The sequence below is a fragment of the Halichoerus grypus genome, chromosome 3 (assembly GCF_964656455.1).
Source record: "Halichoerus grypus chromosome 3, mHalGry1.hap1.1, whole genome shotgun sequence".
Classification (NCBI taxonomy): Eukaryota; Metazoa; Chordata; class Mammalia; order Carnivora; family Phocidae; genus Halichoerus; species Halichoerus grypus.
Window position 1 is genome coordinate 103,511,895 of NC_135714.1, and position 11,918 is coordinate 103,523,812.

At 38.3% G+C, this 11,918-nt stretch overlaps 1 pseudogene; it reads right to left on the reverse strand.

The window, feature by feature from the left end:
* Positions 1 to 7,188: 7,188 nt before the first annotated feature.
* Positions 7,189 to 9,142, reverse strand: LOC118540145 (adiponectin receptor protein 1 pseudogene; annotated as a pseudogene).
* Positions 9,143 to 11,918: the final 2,776 nt, after the last annotated feature.

Genomic DNA, 11,918 nt, shown 5'->3' on the forward strand with positions numbered 1-11,918 from the left:
ATGAATGATGATGGCTCACAAATTTCCTAAAGGAGTTTACATCAGGTGATATCTTAGGAATGATCTCATTCTAAAGAAATGAACCTTCACCTTTCTGCTTCACCTGCTCACTAGATTCATGTTTGCTCATCATTCAATCATTCATTCAATTGATAATCTGCTGTGCATCATGCTCTGTGCTAGGGTCATGTCCAAAGTCTCTATTTGTTCAGTGCTTCAGAAACTGGCATAGCCTGATATTTGTTAAAATGACCTTTAGAAAAAAGGAATACGAGCTGAGTTCTGTGTGCTATTATTGCTTCACTACAGATATACTCTTACGGTCTAAACTAAAACTGATAAAAATGAATTCTATAATTTTGTAGTGTTTATTCTACCTTTTATCATTTCCCATTCCCAGCTGTCTATTGTTTTTGTAAATCTTCTATTATTATTATTAAAGAGAAAAATCCTACTGATATCTCATATCACAACCAAAAAGTTATTTTACCCACCCCTTTCATTCTAGGGGCCCTCATGTATTCATGTGATTAAGAATGCCCTAGGGGTTCTCATCTGCTTAGGAAAGCAACTCAGTAGCAACAACTAAACTCTCATTTTGAATTTCCAAAGTTGAGAGGAACATTAGATGGTAACTCATGGAAACAAGAAAATTAAGAGCAGAGGAACATTAGATGGTAACTGATGGAAACAAGAAAATTAAGAGCAGTATTTCTAAGCAACTATATAGAATTTAAAAAAAAAATACAGAAAACAACTCTGCCTACAGTAATAAGTGAATCTGTTGTATAAGAATATGGATATACTCATAGGATCAAGGCAAAAGTTGAAGAACCAGTCTCAGAAAAAAATCAGAAGCTAGGCAGCTTAAGAGTCACAGCAGCAGGAAAGAACCAACAGTCACCTGCTAGGATGAATCAACTCCAGCTACCCTTAGACCTTTTTGCCTCTGCCCATAATTCATGTTTGGGGAGGGGTTGGATAGTGGGGAATATCCAACTGCTTCAGCCGAGTACCTTAAGTCATGTTCACCAGACTGACTCCAATGTGGCACAGGCAGAGTAGTCCTTCCCTGCAGCTGCTGTAACAAATCACCACAGATGGGGTGGGTTAACACAACATGAATCCATTCTCTCACAGTTCTGGAGGCCAGAAGTCCAACATCAGTTTCAATGGGCTGAAAGCAAGATCTAGGCGGAGTCACACTCTCGCTGGAGAGAATCGGTCCCTGCCTCTCCCAGTTTCTGATGGCTTGCCGGCATTCCTGGGCTCATAATCACCACACTGCAATCTCTGCCTCTGCTGTCACAGCACCTTCTCTTATTAAATCTTCCCTTGCCTCCTTCTTATAAGGATACATGTGACTGCATTTAGGATAATCCAGGCTAAACTGCCAGCTCAAGATCCTTAATTTATTCCCATGAGCAAAGTCCTTTTTTGCCATAAGGTAACATTCACAAGATCCAGAAATTAGAACCTGCATATCTTTGGAGGGACATCTTTTAACCTACCACAGGGGAAGAGTGTGGCTATTGGCATCAAAAGACTAGAATAGCCAAAAACTGGGAACAATCAAGATGTGCTTCAATAGGACAGTGGATAAACTGTGGTACCTCCTTACAATGGACTATTATCCACAGTAAAAAGAAATGAGCTCTTAATAAGCCACAAAAAGACATTGAAGAAACCTAAATGTAAATTCTTAAGTGAAAGAAGCCAATCTGAAAAGGCTACATAGTATATAATTCTAACAATCTGATATTCTAGAAAAGGCAAAACTATATAGATGGTAAAATAGTCAGTGGCTGCCAGGGGTTCAGTGGGAGGAGGGTGGGAGCTGGAGAGATGAATTAGTTAAAGCACAAAAGATTTTTACGGCAGTAAAACTATTCTGTATGACACAATAATGGTGGATACCTGATATTATACATTTATCAAAACTCACAGACAGGCGCCTGGGTGACTCAGTGGGTTTAGTGTCCAACTCCTGATTTCAGCTCAGGTCACAATCTCAAAGTTGTGAGATCAAACCCTGTGGTGGCTCCACATTGGGCGTGGAGCCTGCTTAAGATTCTCTCTCCTTCTCCTGCCCCTCCCTCCAGCTCGTCCTCTCTCTCCCTCCCTCCAAACAAACAAACAAACAAAAAAGAACTTCTCTGAACTGTACAACACAGAGTTGTTGTTATTAACTTCAGTATTAACTGAATGATGTATTAATATTCACTCATCAATTGTAACGAATGTACCACACCAATGCAAGATGTTACTAATAGGGGAAACAGCTGGGGGAGAGCAAGGAGAGCAACTAATATATGGGAACTCTCTGTACTTTTTGTTCAATTTTTCTGTAAACCTAAACCTAAAACTGCTATTACTTTTTTAAATTAATTTTTAAAAATATATATACTGGGCAGCAATAATAATAATAATAATAAACAGAGTCTTAAAGTCAACTCATCACAACAGCCAATCCAAGTTTTTCCCCAGTTCTGATGAGACAGTGGATAAATCAGTGAATTTGTCATTGAATATCATTAGAACAAAGATATTATGAATAACCACAGACCATAAATAATCAAAAAGTATTATTTATAAAATATAAAGGCATTTAAATAGTAAACAAACTGCTTTCTCACGAGCCTCATCTCATCCTTTAAAACACAATGTATTCAGGTAACAAAATTCATGCAAATAACACATCCTTTCCCTTTCCCAACCTACCTCTTAGAGAAGCATTAAAAATAAGAACAGACTTAAAGACATGAATGCAAGATCTGAAACCATAAAACCTATGAGGCAATAAGCTCCTTGACCCAAATCCGGGCAAAGACTTTTTTGGATTTGACACCAAAGTACAAAAAACAAAAGCAAAAATAAACACATGGGACTACATCAAACTAAAAAGCTTCTGCAGAGCAAAGGAAACCACCTACAGAATGAAAAGGAAACATACTGAATGGGAGAAAAGATTTGCAAATCAAATATCTGAAAAGGGATTCATGCACCAAATCTATCAAGAACTCATACAGCTCAATAACAAAAACAATCTGATTAAAAACGGGCAGAGGATTTAAGTAGACATTTTCCAAAGACGACACACAATGGCCAACAGATACACAAAAAGGTGCTCAATCAACATGACTAATCACCAGGGAAATGCAAATCAAAACTACAATGAGATATCATCTCACACCTATTGGAATGGTTATCATCAAAAAGACAAGAAATAAGTGTTAGAGAGAATGGAACCCTCATGCACTGTTGATGGGAATGCAAATTGGTACAGTCACTATGGAAAACAATATGAAGGTTCCTCAAAAAAACAGAACTACCATATGATCCAGCAATTCCACTACTGGGTATTTATCTGAAGAAAATGAAAACACTAATTCAAAAAGGTATATGCACCCCACATTCATTGCAGTATTATTTACAATAGCCAAGATATGGAAATAACCTAAATGTCCATCAATAGATGAACAGATAAAGGAAATGTGATGGGTATGTATGTAATGAAATATTATTCAGCCATAAAAAGAATCAAGTCTTGTCATTTATGACAACATGGATAGACTTTGAGGGCATTATGCTAAATAAATAAGTCATACAGAAAAAGATAAATACTGTATGACTTCACTTATATGCAGAATTTAAAAAAACAAACAAAAAATATGCTCATGGATATAGAAAACAGGTTGGTGGTTGCCTGAGGTGGGGATTGGGGGTGGGCAAAATGGGTGAAAAAGATCAAAAAGGTACAAATTTCTATTGTAAAATAAGTAAGCTGGGAACGTAATGTACAGTATAGTAACTGTAGTTAATAATACTGTGTTGCATATTTGCAAGTAACTAGGACAGTGGATATTGAAAGTCCTCATTATAAGGAAAAAAATTTGTCACTATGTATGATAACAGATGTCAACTAGACTTAACTCTGGTGATCATTTTGCAATGTATACAAATATGAAACCATTATGTTGTACACCTGACACTAATATAATGTTATGTCAATTTTACCTTAATTAAAACACAACAAAACAAAAAGACATAATGCCAAAGGGAGACAAAAACAATGGATGAGATAATGGATAAAAAATGCACTTGAGAAATTTACAAATTGTACCCTCATTCCCAAAGTTCATTGTTCTTTAACAACCCACCTGCCCCATTCCAATATCAGAGGACTGAAGGGAAAAAAAAAACACTAGCCCTTCAGTTTGCACATGAATCTCTAACCTGGAAATGCATGAACAGGAATAAGACATTGCATGACATAATTGGCTCACTCCCCCGATGGGCCACTCTGACAGCGCCTCATCAGAAGCCAGAGAAGATGGGAAGAAAAAGAGTTACTGAAAAGCACCAGAAAATAAATTCTTGAAATTAGGATAATTCTGTTCAGTAAAAATTGATTGAGTAAATCATTTCTAATGATTGAATTGTCCTGGCACATTTGTGTTACTGAAATTTTAGCAAATGCTACTTCTAAGCCTCCAGCATGCTCACTTCCTTTAAAACAAAATTACAGTTCCATGTACGTGGGAAAACTGTTATATCGGTCATTCCTGTGGCCTCTGAATTATACTTTGCCAATCAGAAAACAACATTAGTCATTAAGGAGTATTTTCAAAGGGATAATAGTTCCCCAAAACTAATCCCAAAGGAAACATTCATTCTTGACCTTCTCTGTACAAAGTTTTATATACAAGTGAGATCTAGCATATTTCCTCCACAGTCCAGGCCAGATTTAAATCTGAGTGGTTACACTCGGCTATTTCATTAAAATCCTGCCAATTCAAATGCAGTAGCACTTTCTCAAGGGAAGAAAAACAAGTACAGGGTTCCTACAGCAGATTATTTTGACATTTTTTTCTCCTGTGCCTGCACATGTTATGAAGAATACATTTTCAGAATCACATACCAAGAAATACTATTTTCAGTTCCCTCCTTTAATTCTCTGGAGTTATTATGTGCTTCCCCGGAAGCCCGGCTCCCCCTTTGATCGGCCTCACTCATAGATGCAAGAACCACTACCCCTAATCCCACCACTTGCTCCAGAGACACAACTAATCAACTTCTTCGTTATTTTACATTTCACTGTGTCAATTTATACATATCTATTTCTAAAACTCTCATTTCCCATTGTCATTGTTCCAGTATGCCTGAGAGTGTCTGAAATGCCAGAAAAAAATTCCTGCTATATGGTTTATTAGAAAACACCAGATTACATATTTCAAATGCTATATGCCACTTGTTTATGAACACAGAGATTTCCTGGGCCATCATAGGCTTTGAAAGTCTGGCCACCTCAAGCACAAGTAAAAATGTGAGAAGGTGCTGCTTTGTGATTCTAGACACAGCTACGATATTGCTAGATGGGCTGACTCTGGTTCTCTCCATAATGGTAAGTGAATAGCAGGGAGCTAGAAAAAAGATTCACATGAAGGTCATTTCTCTTCACTCCGGACTAGTAATGGTACTGAATCAGCACAATTAGGGGAACACTGAACTTCATTCTACAGATCCAGCTCTCTGCACTGAGGGAGAAATGCATTTCTTGCTTCACTTTCTCTATTACTACAATTTTAGTCTTTGGTTTTACCCATATGCAAAGTATCTGGGTAGCCAGCACTTACCCACTGATTTTCGGCAGAAGGCTTTGCTGCCCATCATTCCACATCCCAAGGTATTTATTGCCTACTACATGCCTGTTCTAGACAATAAGGATAGACTAGTAAACAAAACAGGCCTATCTTTCATCCAAGATCTTCTGAAAAATAGATGCTTCTTGCTTCCCACATTACTGCTGCTTTCAGGACCTTCCCTAAACCTGTCCTATGTCTGCACTCTCTTTCCCAACTAAATTCCTGCCTGCATAAATCCCTGTCACTGTGGAAAGGTGACTGGATTTAAACTCTTTTTAGCACAGATTTGGAGGTTTGCAATCTACACTGTTCTAGTAGCAATTCCTGATTTAAATGATCAAATTTCACTACATGGATAAAGCAGTCTTTCCCTAATTTACAGAATGGTGGTAATTCCCATGATTTAGTCATTTCTCCATCTTCATAGGGTTGGCAATGCTTAAAATGGAATATAGATTTGGAGTGAGGGAAGGGAGAATTTTACAAGATATCTAATCCTTGCTATTTTGCCATCAACAATAGTGCCAGGTAATAGAAACACATAATTTCTCTCATTTGTTAAGACTTAGGACATTTTGATTTACACTTTCACGTAAAAGACAACACACATCTTTGAAGAGGGACTACTGTTAAAATCAAATTACCAATAGTTTGGTACCACTTTAAACTGACAAAAAAAAAAAAAAAAATGAAAACAGCCCAAACTGTTCATCTGCAGTAGATGCATGAATAAATTGTGGATTTATGCAATAGAATACTATACAGCAATGAGAATGAGCAAACTACAAGCAGACTCCACAATATGGATCAAATTCACACACAAAATGTTGAGCAACAGAAGTCAGAGCCAGAAAGAGAATATACTGTAATGATTCCCTTTACATAAGTTCAAATATTGACAGAACTCATCTACAGTATTAGAAGTTAGAATAGTAGCTACCCACGGCAGGGATGGGGACGATAACTACAAGGGCATGAGGGAAGTGTCAGGGCTGCTGATTATATTCTGTTTCTTGACCCTAGAGCTGGTTACACAGATGTGGTCTTTTCCTGAAAAATCATTGATATGTAAACTTAAAACATGTATTTTCCCACAAGCATTTTATATTTCAATAAAATTTATAAAAATAAAACCGTCGGGGCGCCTGGGTGGCTCAGTCCGTTAAGCGGCTGCTTTTGGCTCAGGTCATGATCCTGGGGTCCTGGGATTGAGCCCCACATCCGGCTCCCTGTTCAGCGGAGAGCCTGTTTCTCCCTCTCCATCTGCCTGTCACTCTGCCTACTTGTGCTCTCTGTGTCAAATAAATAAATAAAATCTTAAAAAAATAAAATAAATAAATAAATAAAACTGTCATTTTAAATAAGCTAAATCAAAATTTTCTAATCTAAGGTGATATAATGAGAAACCACAGATGCTACTTTAATGGTTTCTCACAACATGACCCAAATACCTGGGGACATCTGCAGCAGTGAAAATTTTTTTCCTCTCAGGTCAACAAAGAAATTATTTTTAAAAACACTCGGGAATTTCCTCCCCTACCCCTCAGAGAAGGGAATCATCAGTACAGCCACCCTCTAGGTCCTAACGGAATTCTTGAAGGTTGGAGACCCCGTAGAAGTGGACAAAGGCTGCGGCCACCACCAGGGCATGGAAAATCTGATGAGAATGGATTTTCCAAGAAATTTTCCAAGAAAGAAGCACTCAGGAATTCCAGCAGCATAAAAGCCAGCTCCACTGATGTACATCACAGCCATGAGGAAGAACCAGCTCATCTGGCCCACTGTGGTGGCCTTGACAAAGCCCTCAGCGATAGTAGAGTGATGGCGGGCACAGCACCGCTCACACCAAGCCCCAGGAACACTCCTGCTCTTGTCTGCCGGTGCTTAGGAGTGGCAAACGAGTCCCACTGTGCCACAGTGATGGCAGAGATGCCCAGGACACAGATGGTGGAGAGGTAGATGAGCCGTGGCTGTGGGGAGCAGTAGGAGTAATAGAGCCAGGGGACAAAGCTCCCCATTCTCAGCAGAGCAATCTCTGAATAATCCAGTTTGGAAAAATGTCCGAGAGACTTTCTCCGAATGACAACAGATGGTGTGAAAGAGCCAGGAGAAGCTGAGGCAGAGCACTGCCCCCGAAAAGAACATCCCCCAAACCACCCGCTCCTGTACAGGGACCATGAAGTACACGTTCGGTCTGAGCATGGTCAAGATTCCCAAAAAGAGAAAGAGCACAAAACCAAGCAGATGGGTCCAGATGTTGCCAGTTTCTGTATGGCTGTGGAAAATGCTCTTGAAGCAAGCCCAGAAGGAGGGCAGCGGTGCTCTATGGCCATGTAGCAAGTAGTCATTGTCCTTTAGCCGGTCAGGGAGTACGTCATATGGGATGACCCTCCAGCGTCCCTCCCAGACCTTTCACACAAACTCCTCCACCTTCCCCATGGCATGGTGGGCTTGCAGGGGAGGTCAGTACCTGCACTTCCTCCTCCTCTTCCTGGGGCCCTGGGCATGCTTGCTCTTCTTCAGCTGCTGTGGGGGGGCTCTGCTGGGGGCCACAGTCCCCTGCGCTATATCCCTCGGCGCTGGAGGTGCCTGCTGAGCAGCCCCAGATCTCAGCGCCCTCCCCTGCAGCAGTGAAATTAAGCCTTACCTAATGACTGAAAATCAGTCACTGAAGAAATTCATCTACCAAAAGCCTTTATAATAATAGTCAAGAAAAAAGTTGGATGGTGTGAAAATCAATGTAAAAGTGGAAGCAATTTTCACTGCATTTTTATATTTGAGAACCAATTTAAAAATGTATAGATTAACAATTTAAGTAGCTATATGTATTATAATGGCATTGACTGTCAGACTTTGCTTATCTATCACACATTACCATTACCCATTCATTCTAACAGTAAAAATAAATTTGAAGAATGACAGTTTTGGTATGCAATATTATGAAAGAGAAGTTAATCGAATTCTACAGCTAAAATAAAAAGAAAAAAGTCTTTCAGAACACTGCTAGGTACAAGGAGAAGAGACTAGAAGCACAGAGTTTGAGAGAGGAAGAGATGAGACTAAAACAGAAGATACCAGGATTCTAGTGCTGTGAGAGCCCGTGGTCAGCCTCATCTCTTGCCTCACTTCTCCTCCTACCAAGGGCACTTTATGTTCCAAAGCGACGTAGGCAATTTCATTTTCCCGAAATCGTTAATGCTCTTTGATGTCAAGTGGCCCCTCTTCATTGCATGTATCCCCCACTCCTAGCTGACAAGCATTCACTCTAAATTCTGACGCCCTCGGCTTTCTGAAGCTTTTTCCAAACCCCCACATTTCCCCTCTTCCTTTGCTGGAATGCACAACTCTTCCTTCCATGCCCACACACTACTCTCCACACATTATTGTCACAGCCCCTTAACTCTATCTATAGGCTTATTTTTACACTTGCTTTGTTCCCAGGTCATTCAAGTGTTAGTCATAGTTAGCAGGCACCTCTGACTCATCTTTGCAGCCATGACCGCGGAGCACAGTGTCCACGTCACCTAGTACATCCCAGACAGAGAGAGCGTTCTGCAAAGATTTCATGAATTCAAGTAATTCTTGAAATCCGGTTATCAGAATACTGTTCAACTGAAAATCTAATATGCTCAAATTAAATCTATTATGCCAGAGAACATGAATCTAGTAAGATTTAGGGCAAAGTTTTAAAAGACTCTGGGTTTTTAAGACCTCATTCCAGAGTTATGGGTGTTAAGGAGTTCCTTCTGATACACATCCATCAATTAAGGATGGGGAGTGAGTAAAAGGGGGTTGAATCTTCACAAGCAAACAATTTAATGTCACTTGTCACATTAAAATTTACAGCTTAAGAGATTTGAAACACATCATAGAATACAAAAAAAAAAAAAAAAAAAAAAAAAGCAGCTCTGAGTTCCCTGGACAGTCCTGGGATGTAGATTAGAACCAAAACACCTAATTTTACTTTCTCTTTTAAGCCTATTTCATAGTCCAGTCCTGCAGCCCCACCCACAATCATTTTTTTCTTAAGATTTTTATTTATTTATTTGAGAGAGAGAGAGAACGAGCTGGGAGAGGCAGAGGGAGAGGGAGAAGCAGGCTCCCCGAGGAGCAGGGAGCCCAATGCGGGGCTCGATTCCAGGACCTTGGAATCATGAGCTAAGCCGAAGGCAGACACTTAACCGACTGAGCCACCTAGCTGCTCCCAGACAATCATTCTTTTAAGTTTAAAGTATAACTGTGTTCTTGACAAAGGCATGAGGTTGTTTTCATTTGCTCTTTTTATAGTTTCTTAAGTCAAAAACTGAAGTTTTTGCTTGGAGTCCTTTTTTTTTTCTGATACAGGCATTTAGAACATTAAATTTCATCCAAAGTACGACTTTAAATACTGCCTACAAATGATGATATATTGGGTTTCCATCGAAAGTGTATTATCTAGTTTCTAATATTTGGAGATTTTTCAGATATCTTTCTGTGATTGATTACTGATTGATCTCACTGTGGTTAGAGAACACACTTGTTCTCTTGGATCTTTTTAAATTTATTGAGACTTGTATTATGGCCCAGTGTATAATATATCTTGATAACTGTTCCTTGTGCACTTGAAAAGGATGTGTTTTCTACAGTTAGTTTGAGTGTTCTTAAATGTCCCTTAGGTCAAGTGAGTTGATAAAATGGTTTAAGTGGTTTATTTCCTTACTGCTTTTCTATTCTAGCAATTACTAAAAAACAGATACTGAAATCTACCCAACTATAATTATTGTGTTGTCTATTTCTCATTGGATTTCTGTCAGTTTCTTGCTTCATATATTTTGAAGCTCTGTTAGTAGCTGCATAAACATTTAGGATTGTTACATCCTCTTGATGAATTGACACCTTTTATCATTCTGAAAAGGCTCTCTTTATCCCTGATAATAGTTTAATCTAAAATCTACTTTATCTGATAGGAATATAATAGTCCAGCTTTCTTTGGATTATAGTTAGCATGGTTTCTCTAACCCATCCTTTAGTCTTAATCTATTTTTTTCTATTTGTTTCTTTTTTTTGATGTAGTGTTCCATGATTCATTGTTTGCGTATAACACCCAGTGCTCCATTCAGTACGTGCCCTCTTTAATACCAATCACCAGGCTAACCGATCCCCCCACCCCCTCCCCTCTAGAATCCTCAGTTTGTTTCTCAGAGTCCATAGTCTCTCATGGCTCTTCTCCCCCTCCAATTTCCCCCTTTCATTTTTCCCTTCCTACTATCTTTTTTTTTAACATATAATGTATTATTTGTTTCAGAGGTACAGTCAATCTATTTTGTCTATATATTTCAAATGGGTTCCTTATAGACAGCATATAGTTGGATCTTATATTTTTCCAATCTGAAAATTTTGCCTTTAATTGGTGGGCTCAGACCACTTATATTTAAAGTGATTATCAATATGGTTGGATTTAAATCTATTATCTTGCAATTTATTTTCTGTTTGTATCATCAAGTCTGCCTCCAAGAGATACTATCCCACTTCATGCATGCTATGAGAATCTTATAATAATATACTTATAATAATATACTTATAATAATAATCTTATAATAATATACTGATATAATGTATTTTGGGGTTTATAACATATGTAGAAGGAAAGTGTATGGCAACAAAGCCAATCCTGAGATCATTAGCTGAGCTGAAATCAAGAGTCAGACATTTAACCAACTGAGTCACACAGACACCCTTAAAAATTTATTTTAAATTAGTGTCATTCCATACTGAGTGCATTTTTCTGTATCAGCTGAGATATTTATTTTTCTGAATTAATATTTTAATGTGGTGAATTACACTGATAGATTTTGATGAAAATCATCCTTGCATAACTAAAATAGAGCCTACTTGATCATGTATTCTGGTTCACACAATTGGATTCAATACCACAAGACTCCCTCACATTACCCTTTTAAGCCATAAATATTCCCTCCCCCTGACAACCACTAAGATGTTCTCGATTTCTATAATTTTGTCAATAGAATATATAAATGGAATCATATAGTATGTGACTTAATTTTTTTCCCACTCAGCATAATACCCTTTAGAGCCATCCAAAATTTTACATGTATTAGTAGTTTATTCCTTTACATTGCTGAGTAGTATTCTGTGGTATAGATGTACCATAGTTCATTTTTAACTATTCACACTTTTTTATTAAATTGTGGATAGTTTCTAGTTTGGGGACCTTATGAATAAAACTGCTATAAACATTTGTGTACATGGTCCTGCATGAAAATAAGTCTTCAT